At 48.5% G+C, this 10977-nt stretch overlaps 1 long non-coding RNA gene across 1 annotated transcript in view; it reads left to right on the forward strand.

The window, feature by feature from the left end:
- The window catches only part of LOC107123530, a 14840-nt gene that overhangs the window by 3391 nt on the left and 472 nt on the right, over positions 1-10977 (forward strand). Inside the window, exons 2-3 of the long non-coding RNA XR_001482951.1 lie at positions 5108-5166; positions 8343-8364. This is a non-coding gene — a long non-coding RNA (uncharacterized LOC107123530). The remainder of the gene's footprint in view (positions 1-5107; positions 5167-8342; positions 8365-10977) is intronic.

Here is a 10977-nt window from a genome sequence, read left to right on the forward strand (position 1 = left end):
GTCCTTGTTTTGCGCCCGCCTGGGGGGGGGGGAGGCGATGTTGTGTTCCAGACCACAGTGCTTTGGGGGGATGTATGAGGAAAGGCGGTCCCTCATGTAGGCAGGCCCAGACCAGCACCTTGAAGCGAATCTGGAACACTATTTGGGAGCCAGTGCAACGACTTCAGCACAGGCTGGATGTGCTCCCACCTGGGGAGACCCGTCAACAGCCTGGCTGCCGCGTTCTGCACCAGCTGCAGATGTTCTTGTGTGTTATCTGTAGGCAAATGTGCTGTGTGTAACAGCCCCGTAGCCAGGATGTTGTGGCTTGTGGGGCAAAACTTTTTTTCTGGTGGGGCTGCCATTATTCTCCATAATGACTCAGCCCTCTCCCTCCCTTCCTGCAAGATTTAAAGGGCCCTCCACCTCAACCGCAGGCCATGTGTCCCCGCCAATCAGCTGGAGTGCCCTTTAAATCTTGCAGGAGGGGTGGGAGAGGGGCGCATGCCACCCCCTTTTCCTCAAAAGCATTTAAAGGATCCCTTTAAAGGGGCCCTTTAAGGAAGGGGGCGGGCCCTCTAAGGAAGGGGGCAGAGCCCCCCAATAGCCCTGCTGCAGCTATGGCCCAGGTGTAAGGGGAGTGTGCTTGCATTTGTGCTCCAAATTTGTGCTTTTAGGATCCCTCACAAACGCACATGAAACTACCTTCTACTCAGGGCTTTTTTTGTAGAAAAAGTCCAGCAGGAACTCATTAGCATAATAGGCCACGCCCAAGAGCAGAAACTCATTAGCATATTAGGCCACACCCCCTAACTGCACCACTCATTAGCATATTAGGCCACACCCCCATGTTACCAGAAGTGTGGTCATCCAGCCACACCCACCTTTTGCTTCTTATTCTGTTTCCCTTGTTTATTGTCAAAACCCAGGGCCTTTTTTTTGTAGCAGGAACTCCTTTGCATTTTAGGCCACACCCCCTAATGTAGCCAATCCTAATGAGTTCCCGCTGTTGGGTGTGGCCTATTATGCTAATGAGTTCCTGCTGGGCGTGGCCAACTTGGGAGCCAGCCGGAACTCCGTTCCTGTGCGTTCCTGCCCCAAAAGTAGCCCTGCTTCTACTGAATCAGACCCTTGGTCCATCAAGGCCAGTATTGCCTACTCAGACTGGCAGCCGCTCTCCAGGGTCTCAGGCTGACGTCCTTCACATCACCTACTACAACCTGGTCCTTTTCACTGGAGATGCCGGGGATTGAACCTGGGACCTTCTGCATGCCCAGCAGAGGCCGCTACCACTGAGCCACAGCCTTTGATGCTTCTTTGCCAGGCTCATTGTTCCCTGCTGTAAAAAGGGTGTCTCTCCTTTGGATTCACTGGGAATCCTTGGGAACAGCCTCAGTATTCCCCACCTGTAAAATGGGTGCGTGTCGTCTCAAATACCTTCCACGCACTTCTTTCCCCCCCAAAAAAAACAATTTATTAGGATATAATATTAGTTCAAATACACAACATACTCTTCTTTATTATACATCCTTTCTCCTCTCTCCCCCCCCCCGGCTTCCCACAGTGCTTCAACCTCCAGCCCATTTCTTAGTTCTGTTCTATTTTCCACTTATCTTTTAATAATAATCTATCGGTAACACTTTCTTCTACTATTATTTTCTCTTAGTTAACTTTCACCTAATTACATTAGCTTTTCAATAATTGTCAAAGCAAATTAGATTGTTTTTTACATCCCAGTATTTTTCTAAGTACTCTTTAAAGTCTTTCCAGTCTGCATAAAATTCTTCTGCTTCGAGGTTCTTAAGTTTCCTCGTCATTTTGTCCATTTCAACCATAAATAATAATTTCTTTATCCATTCTCCGATTTCCGGGATTCTGTCTTGTTTCCAACATTGTGCATAAATCATTCTAGCAGTTGTAATCATATACCATATCAAAGTTATTTTCTGTACATTCACTTCTTCCATTTTAAGTTCCAACAGTAGTATTTCAGGTTCTTTCTTAAAATTACATTTTACAATATTTCCATTTCTTTGTGTATCTCAGCCCAATAACGTCTTGCTTTATCGCACGTCCACCACATATGATAAAAGGAGCCTTCCGTTTTTTTACATTTCCAACATTTGTTTGACATATTACTATTTATATTTGCAATCTTTTTTGGTGTCATATACCATCTATACATCATCTTATAACAGTTTTCTTTTAGATTATTACACGTTGATATTTTCATAGCATTTTTCCATAAAAATTCCCAAGTTGCCATATCTATTTCTTTGTTCATATTAACTGCCCATTTTATCATCTGTTCTTTAACTGCTTCATCCCTTCCACGCACTTCTGACCTCGGCCATATGTGGCATGTCTCTTGGTATCAGTTTGCTCTTTTTTGCATGAGCTTCCTTGGCCTGTCCCTTAGCCTTTCTCTGCCTATCCGTGACACCAAACTGCGGCCCTTAGAGAAGCCACGTGGCGTGCATATAGCAGACACACAGAAACCTCGGCCTACGCGAGTCTCAAGACAGCTTTCAAAGATATGTTGTCAAAGGCTTTCACGGCCAGAGTTCATTAGTTGTAGATTTTCCAGGCTGTGTGGCCGTGGCCCGGAAAATCTACAACTAAAGTTTTCAAAGAAATCATCAGAGAAACCAAGGGGTGGTGGAGGAGGGAGATGCAGCCATGTTTTGCCCCTGGATTGCGGCACTGAGGACTAGAAGCTTGCACCCCTGCTCTTTGGTGTAGTGGTTAAGTGCGCGGACTCTAATCTGGGAGAACCGGATTTGATTCCCCACTCCTCCACTTGCAGCTGCTGGATGACTTTGGGCAAGCCGTAGTTCTCTCCAGGGGTCATTTTGTAGAAAAAGAGGTGCAGGAGCTCATTAGCATAACTCATTAGCATAACTTATTTGCATGTGCCACACCCCCTGACATCACTGGAAGTGTGTCAGAAGGCAACACCCACTGCAACTTATCTAGCTGCTTCTTGCTCCTCATGGCCCAGGGCTGCTGGGAGAATGGGGCGGGGCTTGTTGCATGTGCCCGCCCCCTGGTCTCTTTACTGCCGGAGCTCTGCTCCTGTGCGCTCCTGCAGGAAATGACCCCTGGTTCTGATAAGAGCTGTTCTTGAAAAAAGAGCAGTTTCTGTCAGAGCTCTCTCAGCCCCGCCAACCTCACAGGGTGTCTGTTGTGGGGAGGGGAAGGGAAAGGAGTTTGTAAGCCGCTCTGAGACTACTTTGGGTTGTAAAGGAGTCTCCTCCTCCTCCTCCTCCTCCTCCTCCTCTTCCTCCTCCTCTTCTTCTCTTTGCTGCTCAGCTTCAGGCTTCGGGCTCCTCTCCCCTAGCCCCCAAACTCCCTCATGAACACATACAACTGCCTTAAACTGATTCATACCCTCGGTCGATAAAGGTCAGTCTTGTCTACTCCGACCTCTCCAAGGTCTCAGGCTGAGGTCTTCCACATCACCTCCTGCCCAGTCCTTTTCACTGGAGATGCCGGGGATTGAACCTGGGACCTTCTGCATGCCAAGCAGAGGCCCTACCAATGAGCCACTCTCCATTCCCTTCTCCATCATCTGCCCTTTCCGCTGGTCCCTGAAACTTGGCCCCTTCTCCCTTTTCTTGAACACTTCCTCCAGACCTCCTGCTTCTGGATCCCCCACCCCACATACAGTTGCCAACCTCAGTTTGGGAAATTCCCGGATAATTGGGGGGCTGTAGCCAAGGGAGGGTGGAGTTTAGGGAGAGGAGGCACCTCCGTGGGGGTAGAATGCCTTAGAGCCCACCCTCCTAGAGATGTGAGGGCCCGGAAAAAAAACTGGAAAAATTCGAGGGGAAACCATTTTCCCACCGTTTTTTTCCTGAAGCTTTTTTGTTTTTTCCGAAAAATTGGAAAAATTGAAAAAAGAAAAGAAAAGGAAAAAATTGAAAATGGAACATTTTATTTTAACATGATGAATAAAATATTTTAAGACAAGGTGTTCAAATATTTTCCAAATCATTTCTAATATATCAGATTGATGTAATTTCTCTGCACTGCGGACAAACAAGTCCTAGGTTACAAACGGAACTCTCCAATGCAAGAACGAGATGCATTTCTTCCTTTAGGAGGTGCTATTGTCAGAAGAAAATAAAAAGGTTTCAGTTTTGTTTTTGCATATGGGTGGGTATTCTGTTTGTATTAATTGTTTGGATACACTACATTATTAATATGCTAGTTGTGATAGTTTCATGCCAAGTAAAAATGTCCATAGTCATATTTTATGTTCCTAAAGTAACAGAATGACTTTCAATCTAGAAAAGACAAAAGAAGTGCTAATGTAGCATTTTTTTTTCAATTTTCCCAAAAAATTCCATTTCCCCCCCAAAAAAAACTGGGGAAAAAATGAGGGTTTTTTTTCTGAGCTTCAAAATTTCTGGAAATTTTACATCTCTACACCCTCCACAGCATCCATTTCCTCCATGGGGAACTGATCTCTGTAGTCTGGAGCTGAGTTGTAATTCCAAGAGATCCCCAGGCCCCACCTGGAGGATGGCAACTCTATGCGACTCAGACGTTAAACTGGGTGCTCTTCAGGAGGGAGGTAGAATGCCACGAGGGAGGCAGGTCTGGAGAAAATGCTGGAAGACGAGCAAATCCTGAGCCAGAGGGGGCAAGCTGGAAGAAGGAGGAGGAGGAGGAGGAGGAGGAGAAGATGGGATTTATACCCCGCCCTTCACAACCCAAAGCTGTCTCAGAGCGGCTTACAAACTCCTTTCCCTTCCCCTCCCCTCCCCACAACAGACACCCTGTGACAGACCATGGGCAGGATAAACTCTTGACAGGGCGGCAATGTTTTTAGGGCACGCATTTTAGCCTGGCCACGAGGGAGGAGGAGGAGGAATGGGATTTATACCCCCGCCCTTCACAACCCAAAGGTGTCTCAGAGTGGCTTACAAACTCCTTTCCCTTCACCTCCCCACAGCAGAAACCCTGTGAGGTAGATCAGGGGCAGGACAAACTCTTGACAGGGCTGCAATGTTATTAGGGCACGCATGTTAGCCTGGCCCCGGGGACAGGGTGGGACCCATATGAATCCCACAGCCCTTTCCAACTTCCACCATGTCATGACTGGGCTCTTTTCCTCCTCCAGATGTTGCCCTTCTATCTGCCGCCCCTGCTGGCCACCATGTTATAATCCGTGCAATCAAGGTGAGTGTTTTATTTATTTTGTCTTTTGAGTATTTTGTTGAGAGCCAGTTTGGTGTCGTGGTTAAGTGCGCAGACTCTAATCTAGTCCGGGCTCCTGTCTCGCACGGTGGCCAACCAGTTCATCTGGAGGGCCAACAACAGGGCACAGAGGCCGAGGCCCTCCTCTGAGGTTGCCTCCTGGCTCTGGGACTGAGAGTATTAGTGCCTCTGAATGTGGATAACAAAGTGTGAGTCCAGTGGCACCTCTAAGACCAACAAAAGCCCCGTTCACACGGGGAATTTGCCGTGGGAGAGCCACGATTGGATGGCAGATTTTCCGGCCGCGATCACACCACAACATCTGGGAAGTGGAGCACACCCGTGGCCAACCCGTGGCAAGCCGCTGAAAATGCGCTATAAAAAAACACCTCAACTAAGATGGTACGAAACGGTTTGCCACGGGCTGCCTCCTGACTCCCTTGTGTTTTCCCTCTGGCCATCTGCGTCGCAGTGCGCACGCCGACGGTTGGAACCGTGGGTTGCCGCCGACGCGTCTGATCGCGTTGTCGTGTGGCTACTTGCTGCACCGCAAATAGCCACGCCTCCCCCCCCCACGGCATTTTCCGGCCCGTGTGACCGGGGCCAAAATTTAATTCTGGGTATAATCTTTCGTGTGCAGATGAAAGCTTTTACCCAGAAATAAGCTTTGGTCCCGTTCACACGAGGGGATTTGGGCCAGTAGCGGGACGGTTCATGGGCGGAGCAAATGGCCTCGATCACACCACAACATCTGGGAAGCGTAGTGCTTCCGTCCCCAAACTGGCCCATCCACGCGATAAACCGCTCCAAGTTGGAACCACCTACCGAGGTGGTCCATCCCAATGGTGCGCCGCAAACTGGGAGTCGCATCCTTGCGCCGGCGCGTCCCCGGCTCCTAGGCGAACTGCGCATGCTCCGACATGCGCAGTTCGGCTGGCTCGCCGTCCGATCTGTGTTTTCTCCCCAGCGTCTGATCGTGCCGGGGAGAAAGGCGGCACGGCCAGGGGATCCATGGGATCCCGCCGTGCCGTTTCAACTTTGGCGCGGCTTTTAAAAGCCACGCTTTTTGGCGGCTTTTCCCCTGCCGTGTGGCAGGGGCCTTTGTTGATCTTAAAGATATGAATGCTTCTTCCCAGAATTAAGATTTGTTGGTCTTAAACGTGCCACTCCACTAAAACTTTGTTCTGTTGCTTCAGGCCGACACAGCGACCCACCTGAATCCAGGGCTATTTTTGGGCAGGAACGCACAGGAACCGAGTTCCAGCTGGCTTCAGAGTTGGCCACGCCCACTACAGCTAAAACCTCTGTGTGCCTGGCTACAGAGGGAAGGCCTGGAGAGTGACCCCCCCTGGCAAGCTGGAGGCAGGAGGGCCGGGGGGGGGGGGTCTGGAAGGATCAGGGAGGCATTTAAATCTCTCCTGGTGCCTTCCCCGGCCTGTCCACGGGTAGCCTTCCCTTCAAGGGGGGGCTTGCCAAAGGAAGGCATGGGGTGTGGCATAATACGCTAATGAGCTGCTCTGTCAGGGGTGTGGCCTAATATGCTGATGAGTTTCTGCTGTTGGGTGTGGCCTATCATGCTAATGAGTTCCTACACAAAAAAAGCCCTGCCTGAATCTGTCTGAATGTGGAGTTTCCCCTCAGTCACCATGGCTAGTAGCCACTGATAGAACTACCTTCCATAAATATATCAAATCCCCCATGAAAGCTGTGTACTCCTGTGGCCATCACGGCACCCTCTGGCAGCAGGTTCCACATTTCAATCACTCTCGGGGTGGATTCCGCAGTTCAGTCGAGGCAGGGTTATTTTGGGGGAGGAATGCACCGGAACGGCATTCCGGCTGCCTTCCGAATTGGCCTTCCCTTCCCTTCAAGGGCTGGCTCGCCTGGGCGCCCCGCAGCAACCTGTGTGTTGAATACATGATTAGGGCTGCGGTCACACGTAACAGAAGCCACACAAGTTAGACGGAAAACAGCCGGAGTTTCCGGGCACGATCTCACCAGCACATCTGGGAAGCGTAGCACTCCCGTGGCTCAACCGAGGCTTCCAGCCGAAACTGCGTGGCAAAAAACTAGTACCTTGGAGGTACTAGTTTCCGGAAACTGCGGGGCAAGGGCGGGCGTCTGATCGCGTTTCCGGTGGCATCCGGCGCCCGCCCATGTCCCCTTGCAAATAAGGTGGGGGTTTTTTTGTCCGAGCCTCTGTGGATGCGCATGTGCACCCAACGGAGCATGCGCATTTGTCATGTACACAAAAATAAAAAACAGTTTGCCGCGGCGCGCGCTTCTTCGTTGCGCGCCGGCTTCTCCTGTGATCGGCACCTCTCCCTTGCCATGGAACCTCCACGGTACCTCCACAGGACCTCCACAGGAGGTCTGATCGCGTAACTGCGCAGTAGTTTGCCCCAGGGCAAACAGCCATGCTTCTCCTCTGCAGTTTCCTGCCCGTGTGACCAGGGCCTAGGGATTGTTGTGCATACTGCTGTGTTTAGCTTATTGTCAATAGGATCCTCTTCATGTCATTTCTGTACCCTTTAATATGTCATGTGAATATTTATGCTATGCTTCAGTTTCTTTCTGGCGGTTCCAGACTTCTAAAATCCTAATACCCAGGGCTGTTTTTGTAGAAAAAGCCCAGCAGGAACTCATTAGCATAACAGGCCACACCCAACAGCAGGAACTCATTAGCCTATTGGGCCACACCCCTGACAGCACAGCTCATTAGCACATTAGGACGCACCCCCATGTTACCAGAAGTGTGGTCATCCAGCCACACCCACCTTTTGCTTGTTATTCAGTTTACCTTGTTTGTTGTCAAAACCCAGGGCCTTTTTTTGTAGCAGGGACTCCTTTGCATGTTAGGCCACACACCCCTCATGTAGCCAATCCTAATGAGTTTCTGCTGTTGGGTGTGGCCTATTATGCTAATGAGTTCCTGCTGGGCGTGGCCAGCTCGGGAGCCAGCCGGAACTCCGTTCCTGTGCGTTCCTGCCCAAAAATAGCTCTGAAGGTACATACCCTGGCCGCAGAAATACCCAGTGAGGGAATTGCTGCAAGGCTGACGACTGAGCAGGTGTGAAGCCCAGAGGGAAAATCCTTGTCACCTAATTAAGTCTTCTGACGCATTAACTGATTCTTCTCTTATTTCATTTCTGTTTCAGGATGCTATGGCCCTTTGCAGTGGTAAGTTGATGGGGAATGGAAACGAGACTCATATCTGGGAGGGGAGGACCGATACACAATGCTACCCCCCCCAACTCATCCATCTAGCGCTGTTCCTTCATAGACATCCTACTCCACTTTGTCTTCCTTACTTCAATGCTGTTTCCAGGTCCATCCACCCAGTGGTGCCCTCTGCTTATTCTGCTTCTGGGTTTTCCTCTTGCCGTGTTGCAATTTTTTCCCAAACCTGGTTTGCTACTGTTTTCTGGGAAAGATCGCAGCCGGGCCTCCTTTGGATGGAAACGTGCTCGTTCTTTTTAGATCCTATGCCTGTCAGCGCCATTTTCCTTCCTTCAATCCCTGCAGCCGCCATCTCCCCTCCAAACCAACAGTGGAAGGCTTTTTTTCAGGCTTCTGAGTCCTTTTCCTTGTGAAGTTTAAGGGGAAAGGTGCTGATTGTCTATTTCTTCCTATAACTTGTAAGAGCGAAAGAGGTTTTCAGAGGTGAATTGTGGCTGCAGTCACACACACTCAATAATCCACTTTTAATGCACTTTCCAACTGGATTTTTACTGTGTGAACTGGCAAAATCCCATACGAAAGTGCACTGAAAGTGGATTATTTAGAGCGTGTGACCACAGCCTGTGATTGTCTGGCATCTGCGTAACAACCCTAGACTTCCTTGGTGGTCTCCCATCCAAGTACTAACCAGGGTCAACCCTGCTTAAATTCTGAGATCTGATGAGACCGAGCTAGCCTGGGACTTTGATGTTAGGGTAACAGAGGAAGCTATTACCAATATTGCAAAAAATAAAATGAAATAAAATAAAATTAAAGCCTGAAAAAGACCTTCAAAGGCATGGGGAGGAAATGACGGCCACAGAGGGCTGAGACAAAGAAATAGAAGGGGAAACTTCACATGGGAATTCCCCGTTGCAACCCTGAATGACTCTGTGTCCACAGCGGCAACAAGAGCGACGTGGAGAATTGTTTCTCTGTGGAAGGAGTCCATCAATCTCATTTTTAGCTTGTCTTTCCACCAAGGAGCTCCGTGATTCTCCCCTCCTCCATTTCATCCTCACAACAACTTTGCGAGGTAGTAGAACAAATCTAGAGTCCAGTGACACCTTTAAGATCAACAAAGTTTTCTTCGAGGTATGAGCTTTCGTGTGCATTCACACTTCTTCAGATACACTGGAATGGTAGGTAAGGTTCAGACTTATAGATGGGGGCTGAACACCTAATTAACATCATGCAAAGATGTGCCAAGACAGAACGAAATAAACAAGCTAAGGTTATAAGGTCAACAGGTGTCAAGCAATAAATATGTCAAAATAGCAAATAAATGTGTCAAGGAGACCTCAAAGTAGCTGTTTTATTACAAAGGAACCTCAGGAACAGAATGGAAAGAGAAACTGAGTTTCCCTAGCTCTTTTTCTACAAAACGACCCCTGAGTAGAAGAAATCTAGAGTCCAATGACACCTTTAAGATCAACAAAGTTTTATTCAAGGTATGAGCTTTCGTGTGCATTCACGCTTCTTCAGATACACTGGAATGGTAGGTAAGGTTCAAACTTATAGATGGGAGCTGAACACCTAATTAACATTATGCAAAGATGTGCCAAGAGAGAAGGAAATAACAAGCTAAGGCTATAAGGTCCTCAAAAGAAGGGGTGGGAATGCTGTTAAGTGACCTCCACACCTGAGAGGAGAGAATGGAGAGTATCAGTTTACTTCCCACAATTAGAAAATATACCTTTACACATTTATCTGCTATTTTGACATATTTATTGCTTTACACCTGTTGACCTTATAACCGTAGCTTGTTATTTCGTTCTGTCTTGGCACATCTTCATTGTGTTACATGTTAATTAGGTGTTCAGCCCCTGTCTATAAGTCTGAACCTTCCCAACCATTCCAGTGCATTTGAAGAAGGGTGCATGCCCACAAAAGCTCATATACCCTTGAGTAAACCTTTGTTGGTCTTAAAGGTGCCGCTGGACCGCTGGATTCTCAATTTGTTCTACTGCTTCAGACCAACACGGCTGACCCCCTGGATCTATCTTGTGAGGTAGGTTTTCATGGAGAGAGTGAGAATGACTAGACCAAGGTCACTCAGTGAGCAGCATGGCAGAGTAAGGATTTGAAACTGGGTCTCCGAAGTCCTGCTCTCATGCGAACGACCAGGGGTCATTTCATAGAAAAAGAGGTGCAGGAGCTCATTAGCATAACTCATTAGCACTTGGCACATCATGTTACATGTTAATTAGGTGTTCAGCCCCTGTCTGTAAATTTGAACCTTCCCAACCATTCCAGTGTATTTGAAGAAGGGTGCCTGCCCACAAAAGCTCATGCACCCTTGAATAAACCTTTGTTGGTCTTAAAGGTGCCCCGCTGGATTCTCAATTTGTTCTACTGCTTCAGACCAACACGGCTGACCCCCTGGATCTATCTTGTGAGGTAGGTTTTCATGGAGAGAGTGAGAATGACTAGACCAAGGTCACTCAGTGAGCAGCATGGCAGAGTAAGGATTTGAAACTGGGTCTCCGAAGTCCTGCTCTCATGCGAACGACCAGGGGTCATTTCATAGAAAAAGAGGTGCAGGAGCTCATTAGCATAACTCATTAGCATAAC

This window comes from Gekko japonicus, unplaced genomic scaffold, assembly GCF_001447785.1.
Source record: "Gekko japonicus isolate JY-2015 unplaced genomic scaffold, Gekko_japonicus_V1.1 scaffold5041, whole genome shotgun sequence".
NCBI lineage: Eukaryota > Metazoa > Chordata > Lepidosauria > Squamata > Gekkonidae > Gekko > Gekko japonicus.